At 47.1% G+C, this 15,562-nt stretch overlaps 1 protein-coding gene across 7 annotated transcripts in view; it reads right to left on the bottom strand.

Annotated features, from left to right (window-relative positions):
• PAX5 (paired box 5) overlaps positions 1 to 15,562 on the bottom strand; it is a 132,096-nt gene that overhangs the window by 82,733 nt on the left and 33,801 nt on the right. The window lies entirely within an intron of this gene.

Below are 15,562 nucleotides of genomic sequence, written 5' to 3'. Positions count from 1 at the left end.
GCAGAGATTTTTAACAGAAGTCATAAGTGACTGCTCATGGCTGAAAAGCCACGAGACAAGTTTGAGGAATGTTTAGATTGGCAGTTCAAAACAGACTTGCAACACAGGGGCTTGTTTCAATTTGCTTTTTGCAGATTCACAGTGGTTTTCTACTTTTCTTTCACCTGTCAGTGCTAGAAGTGTATCTTTCATGCACTGAAAGCTGAGGTCTGCAGTATTCCCAGGACTCCAGGAGATGGAACTCTGAGAACAACAGCAAATATCAGATTTCTTCTCCAGGTGGCAACACCGCACTAGGCAGAGGGAGGAAATGTTTTAAAAATAGAAGCTTGCTGCCAAGATAGTTTTGAGGGGCAGAAATCAAATGTATCCTTAACAACAAGATTTTCATGAGCATTGCAGTGGCGTACTGTCCAAGTAGTCTGCAGACAAATAACATCTCTCAGACCTTCCCTGGTAGATGCTGCATCAATTTCTTCTCTCTTTTTTTTTTTGATGGCAAGGACCAGAGGCAATCTGCAAAGACACCCTGCTGCTGCAGACACCAGCAGACATGTGCTGGCCATCAGTAACATGGGTGATGCCTGTTGAACAGGATTTTTCACAAAGGATTCTATTGATTTTGCAGAAAACCACGTGTATCCAGAAAACCAGGTGGCTTTATGACAGATCTCTGAAACTTTTCAATCTACATCACTCTAACAAACTACACAGGCATTTGATACTAGCAATTAATGCAGGAAACCTCCTCCCAAATTTTACTTCAGCAATTCAGGCAACAGCAGCTTCATATTTACCTGTTTAGACAGTCATGCAACTTAAGAGCAGACAATGCTGGCTGTTGTAAAGTGCAAGGATTAGTTTTTTCCACTCAGGAAAATAACCCTGAACTTGTCTTCTGAATACAAAGTCTAAGTGTGTGTACAGGGCTCTGAAAGAATACAAAAGGATGGAAGAAAGCAGTGTATCTTTAAATCTTTTTTTTTTTTTTTTTTACTATTCTAAATCAAATAATATCTAATAGACCTAGTGCTGGGTTTAGTCAACCATGGCTTATAAAATTAAAATTCTGGTTGCTAGCTGCATGGTAGCAAAAGGCCGGGGAGACCCTGTCTCTGGAGCATGGAAATGCTGGCTTTAAATTTCAGGTTAAACTAATGTTATTCACAATTTGGCATCAAAGCTAAAGCTTTATGCCATTTTGGTCTAAAGGGGGTGATGAGAAGGAGTGAAATCATCCAAGACGTGGCATGACCTGGAAAATGTTCTTGGCAACACCAGGATAGTCTGTGCGTTGTTTACTCACTCAGAAATCAGGTGTATAATGAGATCCCATCACATTTCAATACAGAGCACTAGTGCTTTTATTACAGAGTGCAGATCTGGGTTTTGGGGGAGTGAACAGGCTGAAGGAAAGAAGCCAGTTGAAGGCAAAGCCTGACACAGCACCCTCGCCTAGGGTCAGCCTCGGGGCCAGGATGGAAGTAGGACTGCAAGCCAGATCCAGGAGCACAACATCCAGAGGGGTGGCTGGGACAGGTATGGACAGACAGACACATCACCAGCTCCATCCCTGGCTGCCCTTCCTCAAGGGGCAGGAAAGCAGGGGGGCACCTTTGTCGCCTTACACCAAAGCATCCCAAGAGATATGAGGATGAGATCTCCTTCTGCAAGAGGAGTTCACAAACAATGGGAAAAACAGAGAAAACTGGCAGGCAGCGGGTGAGGTGCCTTTCTGCACAGCACCGAGGAATATGGCAGGGAATGAAGTCACACGGATGTCACAGCAGGGTTTTGGAGGGGTTTGGTCTCAAAGTCAGGATTTGGTACAGTGCTGGAAGTGCTACCTGTGCAGCCAGCTGGAGACAGCTGCCTCCCCACATCATCCTCACATCCCTGTCTGCTGCAGCCTCTGCATGCCATCCTGAGGACCTGAGATGGGACCGGCCTCAGCACAGCCGGGCTGTGCTGAGATGAAAGATCCATGCACACAGCGTTTGCTGCCAGGGAGAGACATGGACAGCAATGCAGCAAGGCTGGGACTACCGGATGGCTGTAACGGGACTTTTGTAAGAGGAGTCTGGGACCCATCTGAACCTCACTCGCCCTCATTGTCACTCGCTTTTCACAGCCCATGAACTAAGGGATAGCTTGTTCTTTTGCACTATGTTTCCTGAACTCAGGCTAATAGTAGGTGTGTGATGCATTTCACTGCAAAAGCCAAGGAGTTCCTACAACACTGTACATGACACCTGAAAGTTTGTGAAGGTCTTTGGGATGCGTTCGGCTGTTAGACATTATATAAATGTGAGATAATTACCATTAGCATTATGCATTGTTTGAATACACTAGAATATCTTCGATAATTAAAATACTGTTGGCAGGTCTGAAACAGTTTGGGTTATAAAATAGGCTCCAGGGAGTGGTAAAAACATTTTTCATATAATCAATGCAGCCACCTAGGAGGGTTATGTTTTGTTGACAGTAGCACTACATGTGTACCTACCCACTCCGCAAAACAATTAGTTCCCAGTCCAATGGCATCTTTCCAGAAATGCTAATGCACAGATATCACACTCTCCTTAATGAAAAAGAGGACATCCTTCTCAGATCAATGTTTCATCCTTTACCTCTAACAGGTTACAGAGACAGGATAAGATGGTGCTGTTAGAGCGCAACTTTCTGAACCACCTTGGATGAAATGCGCTTTCCTGCCAGCATGAGGCCGGAAGCCTCCTGGGGATGTGCTCAGAGGCTCTGATCCCAGACCTGCCCTGATGCCTCAGAGGAGCCCATGCCTCCCATTCTGATGTGCTGGACCTGCTGTGGCTGCTTCGTCTCTGGTGTGATCCAAGTCCTTCCAGGCATCCATCCCTGTGCTGGACACTGGCTTGTCTCCTTTTGGGTACTCACAGTTCATTGGGTGTTACAGCTTGGGATTTGCAGCTGGAGGACTCACTGTCTCAGGGACATCTTTGCACAGTGTAGAGAGCCTGTGACATCTCCCTGATTCTGAATTTACTTGTGGACACTTGCTAGGTGTGAGAAAAAGTAGTCATTCCTCACTCTGAACTGCACATACACATGAGTATCTATCTGCACCTCCCCCAGAAAAGAGACCTGTGGTTTCACGAGAAAAGCCAGTCACGCTCCTAAGGAAACTGACTGACTTGGACATAACATTAATATTACATACTAGTGAAGATTTCCTATCACTAGTCAAAGTCTGAACAGTCTAGGAAAAGTTTGGTACAGAACAGATCCACCCCAAAGAAAAGGCACCCATGCATGGTCTTGCTGACAAAAGACTGCCTAAACTGGAGAAGATTGAGAGGGGACCTTATCAGTGCTTATAAATACCTAAAGGGCAGCTGTTGAGAGGATGAGGACAGTCTTTGTTCTGTGATGCTCAGCAACAGGACAAGGGGTAATGGGCACAGGCTGGAACACAGAAAGTTCCACTGGAACACAAGGAGAAAATTCTTTGCTGTGAGGGAGCTCTGGCACAGGGTGCCCAGAGGGGATGTGGAGTCTCCTTCTCTGGAAGTTTCCAAACCCTCCTGGATATGTTCCTGTGCCCCCTGACCAAGAGGGAACTGCTTTAGCAGGGTTGGTTGGTCTGGACAATCTCTAGAGGTCCCATCCAACACTCATCATTCTGGGGTTCTGTGAAGTGCATACTTTTAGCATACTTTTACAGTTAAATACTTCTCCATGACAAGTTTCCAAAACAGCAGGAGAATATTTGAATATTTGAATATTTGAAATCACTAAATATGCCTAAACCAGAATTTTAACAACACTCACCAACTAACTCATTTGATTGAAAATGTCATTTGGTTTACACATTTCTGTGGTCCAAAATAAGGAGCATAAATGACCCTGGACTCTATCCTCACAAAACATCGGAGCATGTTTAAAAGCCCTAAAGTTGAGTGCTGAAAAAAAGGGCAAAATATAAAAACACCAATAAAATACACTGAAATAAAGAAAAATATCAGATCCACCATCTCTTTTTTTTTTTTGTTCAGAGAGAGACAACAGCACCATTTAATTACTTCATTATGACGTGTCAGTATGAAATAGCACAAGGTAGTCCCTGCCTTGGTCTGAGTAAGCACAGCTCCACTCAAGGATCTTGACCAGGTGACAGCAGCTGAGAAATGGGTGCCAGCCACAAATTCAGCTGGAATAATATTTCCAGCGTTATTAATACTAATTGTGTACCATGAAGTGCACACCTCCATGGCACATCCCTCTGACACAGTGCTCCTTTGCAGAAAAAGAGGATTTCCTGGTTTCAGGTTGTTTTCTTTTTTTAAACAATGTGAGTTTACAGAATTAATCAAGGAAATAAATAGCTAGTACCATGAACAGCCCATATTCATAAAGGACATGGTTTCTGTCTCTAATTTGTACTGTCCAACTTCATTACCTGGTATCATACCTAATTACTCTACCTTATTGGGAAATGCAGGCTAATTAGGAAGGATGTTATTCACCACATTTAAAACATTATGAAGCAAATGAAATATTACCAGGAGGCAAAAAGGTGATTTGTTTCCTTGTAGCAGGCCTGTAAATTAGTCCAGAGAAGATAAAGACTTTGTTTAATTACCATTTGGAAGGCTTTGTTTAAAATGTAAACTGAATTTTCATGCCACCTTCCCAGGATTGTGTGCATTTGGCAGCGAGCAGATTCATGCTCTCCTTGGTAAAGTGTTAAGTTTCAGGACCACATACACAGTGAGAGACCTTTGCATTTACTGTTTGGGTTTTCTAAGCACTGTTATTTGGGTTTTTTTTTTTTCAAAGGACGGTATCACTAAAAATAAGCTTTATATTTTGAAGTGTATAGAGCTGATAACTGAGCAAATATTTTCAAGAGAAATGACAATATTTCACAAAGATAGGTATGGGTTTTGCCATAGATCAAAGTGAGAAAGACAGGAAAAAAAAAGATAAATCATCAGAGATCCAAAAATACTTTTCATTTGGAGAAGATATCAGGCCATTTCGATGGCACTGATGGAGTCTCTGCTCTGTCTCCATTACCTGCTGAAGGCAGCCGGAGTCAGAAGCTGACTACGCTAGATTATATTCCCTATAAGATGGTCACCAATATATATATATATGATCTTCAACCTCTATTGATTGACCAATTTCACAAGCAAAGACTGGTGAAATGAAGCTGAAATGAACATCATGCTTTAACTCATTGAACCCATCAGGCCTGAGTTAATCTCACTGCCCACTGTCTCTGATAGAATTCAATTGATCAATCATGTTTCGGTGATAGTACCATTTCAGTGGCTTATTGCTTCTTCATTTCAAGGCTTGACCTGTTAGATATACTTGGGCCAGCTCTGCTCCTCCTGGAGACACAGAGACCAGCATCTGCCGACAGCAGAGCATTGTCCTGCCTCTGGGCTTGGAAAAACTCAGGGGGGTTGCTGAACATTCCCACCTTTGCATTGTGCTTCTGCAAGTGTTTCATTGCTCTCATGGTCAGCACAGGTGTGAGGACACAAGAAGCCCAAGTAGCCCAAGCCCCCTGCCCTCTGGCCAGTGCCTGCTGCCTCCCACCCCACACTGTCCACCACTTGGACAAATGGGTTTGAGGCACAGTTGCACTCCAGGCCTCAGGGGCAGCACACACTGCAAGCTAGGCCTCTGTAATGCTGTTGGTACAGACACACAGTGTCCCAAGGGCTGGCTCTGGCCAAGCTGCCCAGCACATCTGCAGATCCCCCAGGAGCAGGGCTGCCCAGGGGCCACCATGTCTGTGGCTAGCACTGGATAGCAAGGGCTCTTCAGCCATGTCCCACTTCCCATTTAAATGCATGACCAGCCTAGGTACACCTCGCTTGCACCTGTCCTGGTCTTCTTCCTGCCCTTTGCTCCCACAGAGCTTCCTGTGCTGCTCAGGCCAAGGGCCATTGCGATCTGCTGCCACCTCGATTTCAGCTGCCCTCACCCCAACCAGCATCTAGCGGGGGTTCCCAGCTCCTGGCAGGGTGCCTTCAGCCCACACACCAGGCTGCACTTCTTTGGCTTCCACTGGCAAACCCTCACCACACTGCTCTGCTCCCAGCCGTGCCACTCTGCTGTGCACAGCTCATCTAGCAGGCTCTGCCCAGTGTCTGTACAGTGCTGCCTCTGGGAAACAGAGGCAGCCAAACAGAGGTAGCTGAACTGCATTGTTGGCCCATCAGTGCAGTTCTTCCTCACATGCTCAGCAGCACAGCAATTAGCACTTTTATCATCAGCCAGACAGCTCTGGTCTTTCACTGAGAAGTGATGGAGCTTCTCTCCACCATCAGAACATTTGTCTCTGCTCCCTAGGACAGCTGGAGGTCCTCCCTTATGTGGAAGCTGGAGCCGCGCTGAATACTCACAGGATGTACTGGCTGGATCCATGCCTTAACACCCATGAGGTGCCACCCCACAGCATTGCTGTGTACCCAGGGTGCAACTCCATCGCTGAAAACCTGCACCCTCAAGCTGGTTACAGGAATCACTGAAAAAATTGAGTTTTATTTAACAGATCAGAGCTCCCATAGTAGCCTGGCAGAAATTTCATCACACATCTCCCAGTTTGTTCCAAGAAAGCCCTGCAGTTGCCTCCATCCCACAGTTCCCTCTGGAAGGGTCAGGAAGACATGGTGGGCCCTCATACTTCAGCAAGCCCAAATGCTTGCTCATGGACTTGACAGTCTGTACATCTGAACAAACCCTTGTGCAAGGAGTGCCACTGAGTGGAGTTGGATTGGTTGTGCACCTGCAAGGTGGCACACGCCCTGAGCCTAGCCCGCACACAGCCAGACACGCAGTGCCACTGCAGTTCCCAGGGCCTCAGGGGCACTGTGGGCACCTGGACCAGTCCCCAGGCAGCGGGACCCCTCAGCCAGCTGCAGCATAACGCAGGAGGGGGCTTACACTCTATGAAATCTTTAATATGTAAGTGGATATATAACTGCAGTAATTACACATGTAAAATAAGTCATGACAAGTTTATTAACAAGTGCTTGCAAGAAACTAACTCTTTTCCTAGTGCATCTTTGAAAGCTGTGCTCAGCAGCAAGCCGTGGAAACGTGCACTTTAAGCCTGTACCCCCAGGCCAAACTGCATTTTTAAGTGGCTGCTATAAGGTCGTTCAAGCGATTTTAACATAGTTTATACCTACTTCCACACCATGCTATAACGCATCCTTTCATCGCCTCTTTCAAATAACCATTTCTAGGTATGCTTGGACAACACAGACTAGAGCATGTTGGAGATAAAATTATACTCTGCCTATCTCTGGAAATGCCAAACTGGCCTCTAGTTATGACCAACTGGGAGAGGATTCACAGCTCTGAAAAATACTGGGAGGCTAAACTCAGACAGTCAAAGGTGGAAGTGGTGGTGGGACACACAAACACAGGCAGCCAGGGTCTGTGCAAAGAGGCATGAGCACTCAGTACAGTAACTCCGGAGCACTTGTTATCCTGGTGGAGAAAAACACAGCAGATATTGGAACAGACAACAGACCCACAGGTGTCGGCAGGCCACGTGCACGCTGTGAGCAGCTGGCACTGCACACCATGCAACAGCTACAGCCTCCATGAGTTTGACAGAGATGGCCAAACTTCTGCCCCTTCCTAGGAAATGGCATTTGGTGAGGAAAATACGGGCTATTCAATTGTTAGCAGTCAGAACTAGTCATTCCATGCAAGCTTGAAACAGCAGAGCAACATTTCCACCTAACACCTATGAGAACAGTCTGCAAAACACAATCGGGGAAGCAGATGAAAGAAACACAGCGACAAACTCAACCACACCTCACCCACTTGCTAAACCAAACTTAGAAATGCCAAGAGCATTGCAGGGTCTCACCAGGCTGACCACTGCCCAGGCTGACCACTGCCAAACCCCAGGCAAGCAATCCTGGGAGAGGAAAGCTCTTCCTTCACTGCACTGCCAGGGACCTTGGACAAGTTCCTAAGAAACACAGAAGACTCCTAAGTAGCAATGCTACTCCTCTTAAAACACAGATCCCTAGGAAAACCTTCAAACAGTGCCACAACCTGTGGCAAGGCCAGATTTCCTACACAAAGGAGAGAGGAAGGCTACGGAGAATGTGGCTTGCTCCACTGGCAGCACAGTTGTGAGCTGCTGACAAGACACTGTGTACTATCCAACAAGTGTAAGGTGTCCACCCACCCCTTTATCCAAGCACCCACAAACAGCACTCACAAAAAGCTCTTAACACTTGCAGACTCCTCCTGTGCATAAATTAAATAAAGCCTCATTTTACACAATCAAGAACTGTGGTCTCAAGCCTGCAAACGTGCAAAGCAAAGAAATGTCTCAACTGAATTTGGCAGAATGGCTCACAGACATAATGCAAAACGCAGGAATAAACACTGTTATAAAATGTATTATAGTACACACCTATAGATTTCTGCAAATTACACAAAGTGCAAGTTTAATGGTATTTTTATATATTGTATCCACATGCATTAGTCAGGAGAAATTAACTTTTAAAGGTCCTCCACAGCTGTGTAACAAGGGTTTTCACGCCTCAAAAATTTCTGTTTACTTCTTACATCTAGGACTTGCATCTATGCATCCATCTTCCTTCGGCTGGGCTTTCTGTCTGCCTGAATGCAGGTGTGCTTTCTCTCCTGCACTGCTCCTGCACTGGCCAGAAGCCACAGGCGCTCCCCGGCCTGGCTTGGCTGCACCGTTTCAGGCTTCAGCAGCATCCAGCACCCAGTCAGGATGGGGTGCTGCCAATACTACTGGGCTGCACAGGGCCCAGCAACACCAGCAGAGCACAGCACTTCCCCACATGCTGTCCTCATCTGAGTGGAGGTGGGCAATGGAAAAAGTCCATCTACCCAGTCCCTGAAGGAGAGGTGTTGAGGTGGCATCTGGATCTCACCAAAGCTGGCTGCTGCTGTTAGCCAGGGGCAGGGGAGTGTGGCATGGGTGGTGAGATGATGCCCAGTCTATACCTGTGAGTAGTTCACCTGAGGCCACCCACGACCGTGGCACTCATGAAGCAGTTTGCTGCCTGCAGTGTGCTCCATCACCTCCCACACACAGGGAGCTCTCCCACAGACATCATCTCAGCTTCAGCCTGCTCTGAGTGAGGAAAGCTCTGGTATCCCCCAGCCCCAGCACCTGCTCCAAAAAGGAGGGCACAGCATTGCCATCACCACCTCAGCTCTCACGGCTGCCGTTTGGGAGATGCCATCTGTCCGTGTGGAAGATGCTGTGAAGGAACACAGTATGCAGAGCACAATGCTATGCACCAGCACCCATGGGTCTCAGCCTCAGTGCGAGCAGACACACACACAGGCTCCATGATGCAGGTGCACCTTCCTTTGCTCCTGACACAACAGGCCAGTTGAAGAGGGACAGGTCTCAAACAGGAAAGCCGGTTGCTACCATTTCTGACCCCTACCTAATTTCATGATGAGGAAGAGGAGAGGGAACAAGAGAAAGAAGAGGAGGAGAGAGTACACAGGGATCAGCCCACAGGCTCAGACAGGCGGTGGGGGACCTTTCACAGCAGCATTGGCACTCAGGTGTCTTTTGCAGGTCCTCAGTGGGCTCAGGGACCCACTCTCAGCCCACCTGGGTGCTGAGCCCAGCCCAGCTGCAGCCCAGAGGGGCCATGTATGGCACAACAGCGCAGATAGTAGGGAGAAGTGGTCACGGCACATGCAAGGGCATGGAAAGCTGTCACTTCGGGTGGTTTTACTGCAGAGGCAGTTAAATGTCATGTTTATTTTTATGATCACTATTTTAGCCTTCTAATTGCATTCATGCTTCTGCACTCTTGGCTTTTTAAAAACTGCAGAACAGAAGACAAAAAAAACCCCATGCACTGGTATGCATACATCTGAGGTTGCTGGTCTCCTGCTTCTCCTCTTGGGAGGCAGCCTCTGTCACTGCTCTGGTTGGCCTGGTTTATTCTCCAGTGGGTTGCAGTGGCATTAGCTTTGCCACTGTGGACCTCATCCCCCAAGTCCTTTGGTTTAAAGCCCTTGTCACCAAGTTGGACAGCCCTCTCCATAGTCTTTGAGCAGTTCTGGAGATCAGGAGACATCTCAAAAGACTGAAAGAAGGCTAATGTCACCCCTATCTACAAGAAAGGCTTTCAAATGGCAATCTGTCCCAGGTGAGGTCCCGCAGGGATCGATACTGGGCCCAGCACTGTTTAGTATCTTCAGAAATGATTGGGATGATGTGTTCAAGTGTACCTTGATGAAGTCTGCTGATGTTACTAAACTGACAAGTGGACACTTTGGAGAGGAGGAGGATCTAAGTAGGCTATCAGAGTGGGCCAACAAGAACTCTGTGAAGTTCAACAAAAACGTGTGTAAGGTCTTGCACCTGGGAAAACATAATGCAGGAGTACAGCACAGGCCAGGATCTACCCAGCTGGAGAGCAGATCTATGAAAAGAGACCTGGAAGTCCAGAAGGACAAGCAGCTCAGTATGAGTGAAGAGCATACTGCTGTGGCAAAGGAAGCCAATAGGATGCTGGGCTGCATCAGAAAGGGCATCACCAGCAGAGATGAAGAAATCATTATCCCACTCAGTGCTTGGTCAGGCCACACCTGGAATAATGTGTTCAGTTTTGGTCCAGGCCCTAAAGAAAGCTGCGGACAGGCTGGAGAGGGCCCAGAGAAGGGCCAAAATGATACTCCGGGGTCTGGGAAACCTGCCATATAAGCAAAGGCTGAGACAAGGGGGCTTGTTCAGCTTCAAGGAAAGAAGGCTTAGGGGAGACCTTGTTCCCATGTACCAGTATTTAAAGTGTGGCTACAAAGAAGATGGAGACTCTCTTTTTACAAGGAGTCACACAGAAAAGATAAGGAATGATGGGTAAAAATTACTCCAGGGGAGATTCTGATTGGACAGAAAAGGAAAATTTTTCACGACAAGAAAAATCAGCCATTGTAATAATCTCCCCAGAAAGGTGGTGGATCCTCCAAGGTTGGACACTTTGAAGATATGGCAAGACGGGGTGCTGGGACATCTCGTTTAGACCATACCAAGAAAGGTTGGACCAGATGAGCCTTGAGGTCCCTTCCAACCTGGTATTCTATGATACTATGAAAAAGGAAGTTGGTGAGACGACAAAAATGACATCTCCCTGTATATATTTGTATTTTATGCTTCTGCCTTAATTGTTCTGATGCTCTAGACACGAAACAAAATTAATCAGACAATATTTTACCTTTAAGGAAAATACAGGGCAGTACTTTGCTAATTACCGTAATTAATTAGTGTCATTTAAACATTAATTATTTATCTTGCAGTAAACTCGGCAATCTACAGTACAACTCCCTTGGCACTGTGCTTATCACATGGATGCCATTATGAAACAAGTACAGCAGAATCTCCCTGCATGTATTTGCTTTATTTCAAAACTTGCTTTCATTCAGAGGGAGGCTGAGCCACACACACACACACACACACATATATCGCTAGAGCTTTTTTAGGACTGTTTTATCTAAATGTTCCTTCTCTGCTACTGACAGCCAGCTGTTGGCAGACCAATACTTTCTACAAGTCAGTGACAGCAGCCCAAGCACAAATTCCCAGCGTAGCAGACGTGGATCTCACCTCTATGAGTCTACTCGGTGCTGCAGCAAAGGCAGGGGATACGTTTCTGACTGCACAACAGACATACAGCCATGGGGAAATTCTTGAAACTTTTTCTTCCACGGGACAGCACTTACTGACTGAAACTGAATCTTGTTCACAAATGGAGGGTGTTTCTGAAGAAGTGCATGACACAAAGTCCTGCTGGGGAAAACCCTTGAGGGTGATGAGAGGGCTCATCCTGTGGCTTTCAAATGAAATTCATTTTATCTTTCCAGTTAAAAATCATCACAAGGTTTAAAGTAATCAGCTTATATGGGATCACAAAATCACCAAATTATTGAGATTGGAAAAGACCCTTAAGAACATCGAAACCAACCGTTAACTCAACAGTGCCATGGCCACCACTAAACCATGTCCCTCAGACACAGATACACAGCTTTGGAATCCTTCCAGGGATGAGGACTCCACCACTGTCATGGGCAGCCTGTGCCAGTGTTTGACAACCCTTTCAGTTAAGAAATTTGTTTACTAATCTTCAATCTCAACCTCCTCTGGCTCAGCTTGAGGCTGCTTCTTCTCATATATACATATCCTCTCTATAGATATCTGTCTATATCTCTATAAACAAACGGAAGTACTGAAAAGCAAATAAGCCTTCACTCTTCATGATTGACCAAGCCAGAGCACGAGCCCCTCATTGCTCAGCACGTGTTCCCATTCCAGGAGCATCCTCTGACCCATCCTCAAGTCCGGTCTTTCTCCACTGTGTTCCTCCTTTTTTGCAGTTCACTTTCTTGCTGTCCACGCTTGTGGTGCAGCCAGTGGCATGCAGTATAGAATGCTTTCTGAGACATTTTCTTCATTGCTAGTGCAAATGCACAAAATCTAAGAGACTGGATTGCCACACTGCAGAACCAGGACAACAGAACACATATTCTAAAAGTTTCAGTATTTTTGAGGTACAGAAACTCTTGACATTATTTTCAATTGCTTGTGCAAGGCATGATTATCCTAGATCGTATCTTTTGTCCCAAAAGCTTTGAAAAACAGAAATTAAACATTTTAGTGGGAGTCAGCAGGTTTTTTAAGTTCAAGTAGTTTCAGTTAACCAAAAACTGAAAGTATCACCAACTTTGTGCTTTTGTGATGAAGAACAAATGGTTGAGTAAAAGACAAGCACGTTTGCTTTAGAGAGATTCATAGAATCTCTAGGAGGGTTTCGCTATACTTTCGGATGGTTTTATTTCCCCAGCTCACTTCTTGACTTTATCCCCTTTAAGAAGGAACGAAGGAAACATGCTCTGGATACATGCTGACCAGAATTATTCTTCTTTACATACCTACATGTGCGTGTACATAAACATTTACAGGTAGCCAAGGCTTTTGCACAAGGCATGCCCTGTAAGGCCACGACCACCCTCCCACAACCCAGTTAAAGCTGCTGCCAGCAAGATAAAAGCATGCACAGTTCACAGAAATGAGCAGTTTGCACCATTCTACTTCTGAGTGAAATCTCTGAAGAAGACTGTTTTTCAGGAAAAAAAAAAGAAGAAAGCAAGGAAATTTGTAACAGATGAAGATAACTCTGCTACCACTGAGCAGAAGGCTCAAGGGCAGTGGCCAGGGGATGGGTCAAAACAAGGTAGAGGTAAGGCAGTGAGGCAATTACAGCCACCCAGTAGGAATCAAAGGATCCCTCCAACAGCACATCAGCATCTGTTGCTAATTTCTCTCTCCCCAAAGACCAGGTGGCAGCTCTGCCAGCCACTGTAGATGGGCCACTGACCCAGTGCCTGCTCCACTGTCACTGCCGGGACAAGCCACCAGCCCACCACTGGCACCCACACCTGGCATCATCCCCCCACTGCTCATCTACACCAGCCAAACCCCTCCAGCTCGGCTTACAGCTCTCATCCACCACCACACCACAGCCCTCAGGAAGGTGGCCCGGACCCACGGGCTGTCCATCGCACTCCCACACCTCCCCATGCCGCTGGAACACCAGCACCAGTCGTTACCATAACACACTCGATTGTTCTCAGCAGTGCTCCCGCAAATAAAGCCATTAATTACGGTCTCTCCCTCAGCCGCCGTTGGCTGGAGCGGCAATCAATGCGCAACCCCTCATTGCCTGCTCTCGGGGAGCGGAGACAGATGCCATAAAAATGATGCGCAGCCCGCGCCAGGCCCCGCCGGCGCAGCAGCCGCAGGCTGTGCCCGCGAACGGCCGCCACGCTGCTTCCACACGCGGTGCCGTATTTATTTGGCCTGCTGCAGCCGTGGGGGAAGACATCCCATTAGGCGATTATTTTTATCTTATAACGTCAATTTACTTATACTGATTGGCTTCCTGCCGCCAAATATCAATTAAATTGCAAATGCCTGCTGAAGCTTATTTTCTGTCTCTTTCTCTTTCCCCCCATCTCCCTTCCTTCTTTCTCTCTCCCCTTCTTTTTCTTAAGAGAGAGAGAGAACCCTATGTTCAAACATAATTTAATTTATTTCCCTTTCCATATCTCAAAGGAAAATCTATATCTCCCCCTGGAAGGCCATTTGCCCTCTGTTATTGGGAGCTGAGGTATCACAGCACTGGGCAATTTGTTTCAACCGACTATCGGCAGCCCATCAGGACTCCTCAGGACCTCTGCCATCTCACTGCAATTGTATCTGGTATTGCCATTTATGATTTGTTTTTAATAGCTGCCAGTACCCACCAGACAGACGGGTTTTGGTTCTCACACAGTGAGCTCACCCCATTCCCTCTCACAGTGGACGTTTCCTCTCCCACAATGCTCATTAGCTGCTGACAGAGATCTCCCCTCATCCTGTAAGCAGAGGCTCCCATTGCTTGGGATGCTGCTCGCAAACTGTATTTCAGGAGGTGATGGGGTGTCCAGAGCTGCTGGAGGTTATGAGCTGTTCCTGTGACAAACAGCTGTGTGAGCAGGCTCTGACACACAGTAGCTTGTGCAGTGGCTGCAGGTGGATTCTCCTCACCCTGAGATGGGGACAGGGCTGCATCTGTGTGTGCTCAGCACCTCCTCCCCATCCCAACAGCCGTCACTCTCCTCTGACCCAGGGAAGAGTCTAACCAAGGCACGGCACCTGATGGTACATTTCAAAGCAATGTGTAGGATAGCTTCCCCTCACTGCTTCAACCTTCCAGAACCACTGATGGCTGCCAGAACAAGACCGCAGGACATCCCACTCCACAAGCAAACTTAACAACTCATCACAACGTCCTGCCGTCTTGCTGCCTCTGCCTGCAGCAAGAGAGAAAGGGGATGGAAGGCCAAGTCACACTAAGGGGGTAGGAAGGCTGGCAGATGTGTGTCAGCGATAAAAGGATTGATGAAGGCAAAGCAGAGCAGAAGTGCAATTAGAATGAACAGACACTAATCAGCGATGAAGAGGTGAAGTCCCTCAGATGCAGACTGTACCAGGCCCACAGGCATGGGCTCATGACACCGTTGTCTTCCCTCAGAACATGTGGGATCACCCAAGGAAAAGCTACTCACCCATGAAAATGGCCCAACAAAATCAGTCACAACCACTCTGGACCCAGAAGGAGTCTTTACACATATTTCCATAGCTGCCCTGTGTTGTGCACTGGGTTCACGAGTGAGTGGGGAGCACAGAGGTCCAACACAAGAGCAAACACATCCCCATGCACACACATTCCTCTAGCTAAACACATTACCCAGCAAAAGGCAACAGGTCATATCAACCTGAAAACAAACACAGCTGTGCCTGGCAGGCCACTGCTCCTCTTTTGTGTGAGGAGCTGGTGGTAAGGATGCCTTTCCTGCCAGCAGACATGAGAAATTCAGCCATGGCTGCCTGAGATGAGTCCTCTGAGGGCAGCTGAGGGTCCCTGGGACACTGGGAGATGAGCTGGCTCAGTGCCATGCCAGTGAAGGCAGCCCTGAACTGGTCATCTGCAAGTCTGAC

The sequence above is a fragment of the Colius striatus genome, chromosome Z, assembly GCF_028858725.1.
Source record: "Colius striatus isolate bColStr4 chromosome Z, bColStr4.1.hap1, whole genome shotgun sequence".
Lineage (NCBI taxonomy): Eukaryota > Metazoa > Chordata > Aves > Coliiformes > Coliidae > Colius > Colius striatus.
The sequence above is the reverse complement of the archived record's forward strand: the minus strand, read 5'-3'. Positions and strand labels throughout refer to the sequence as shown.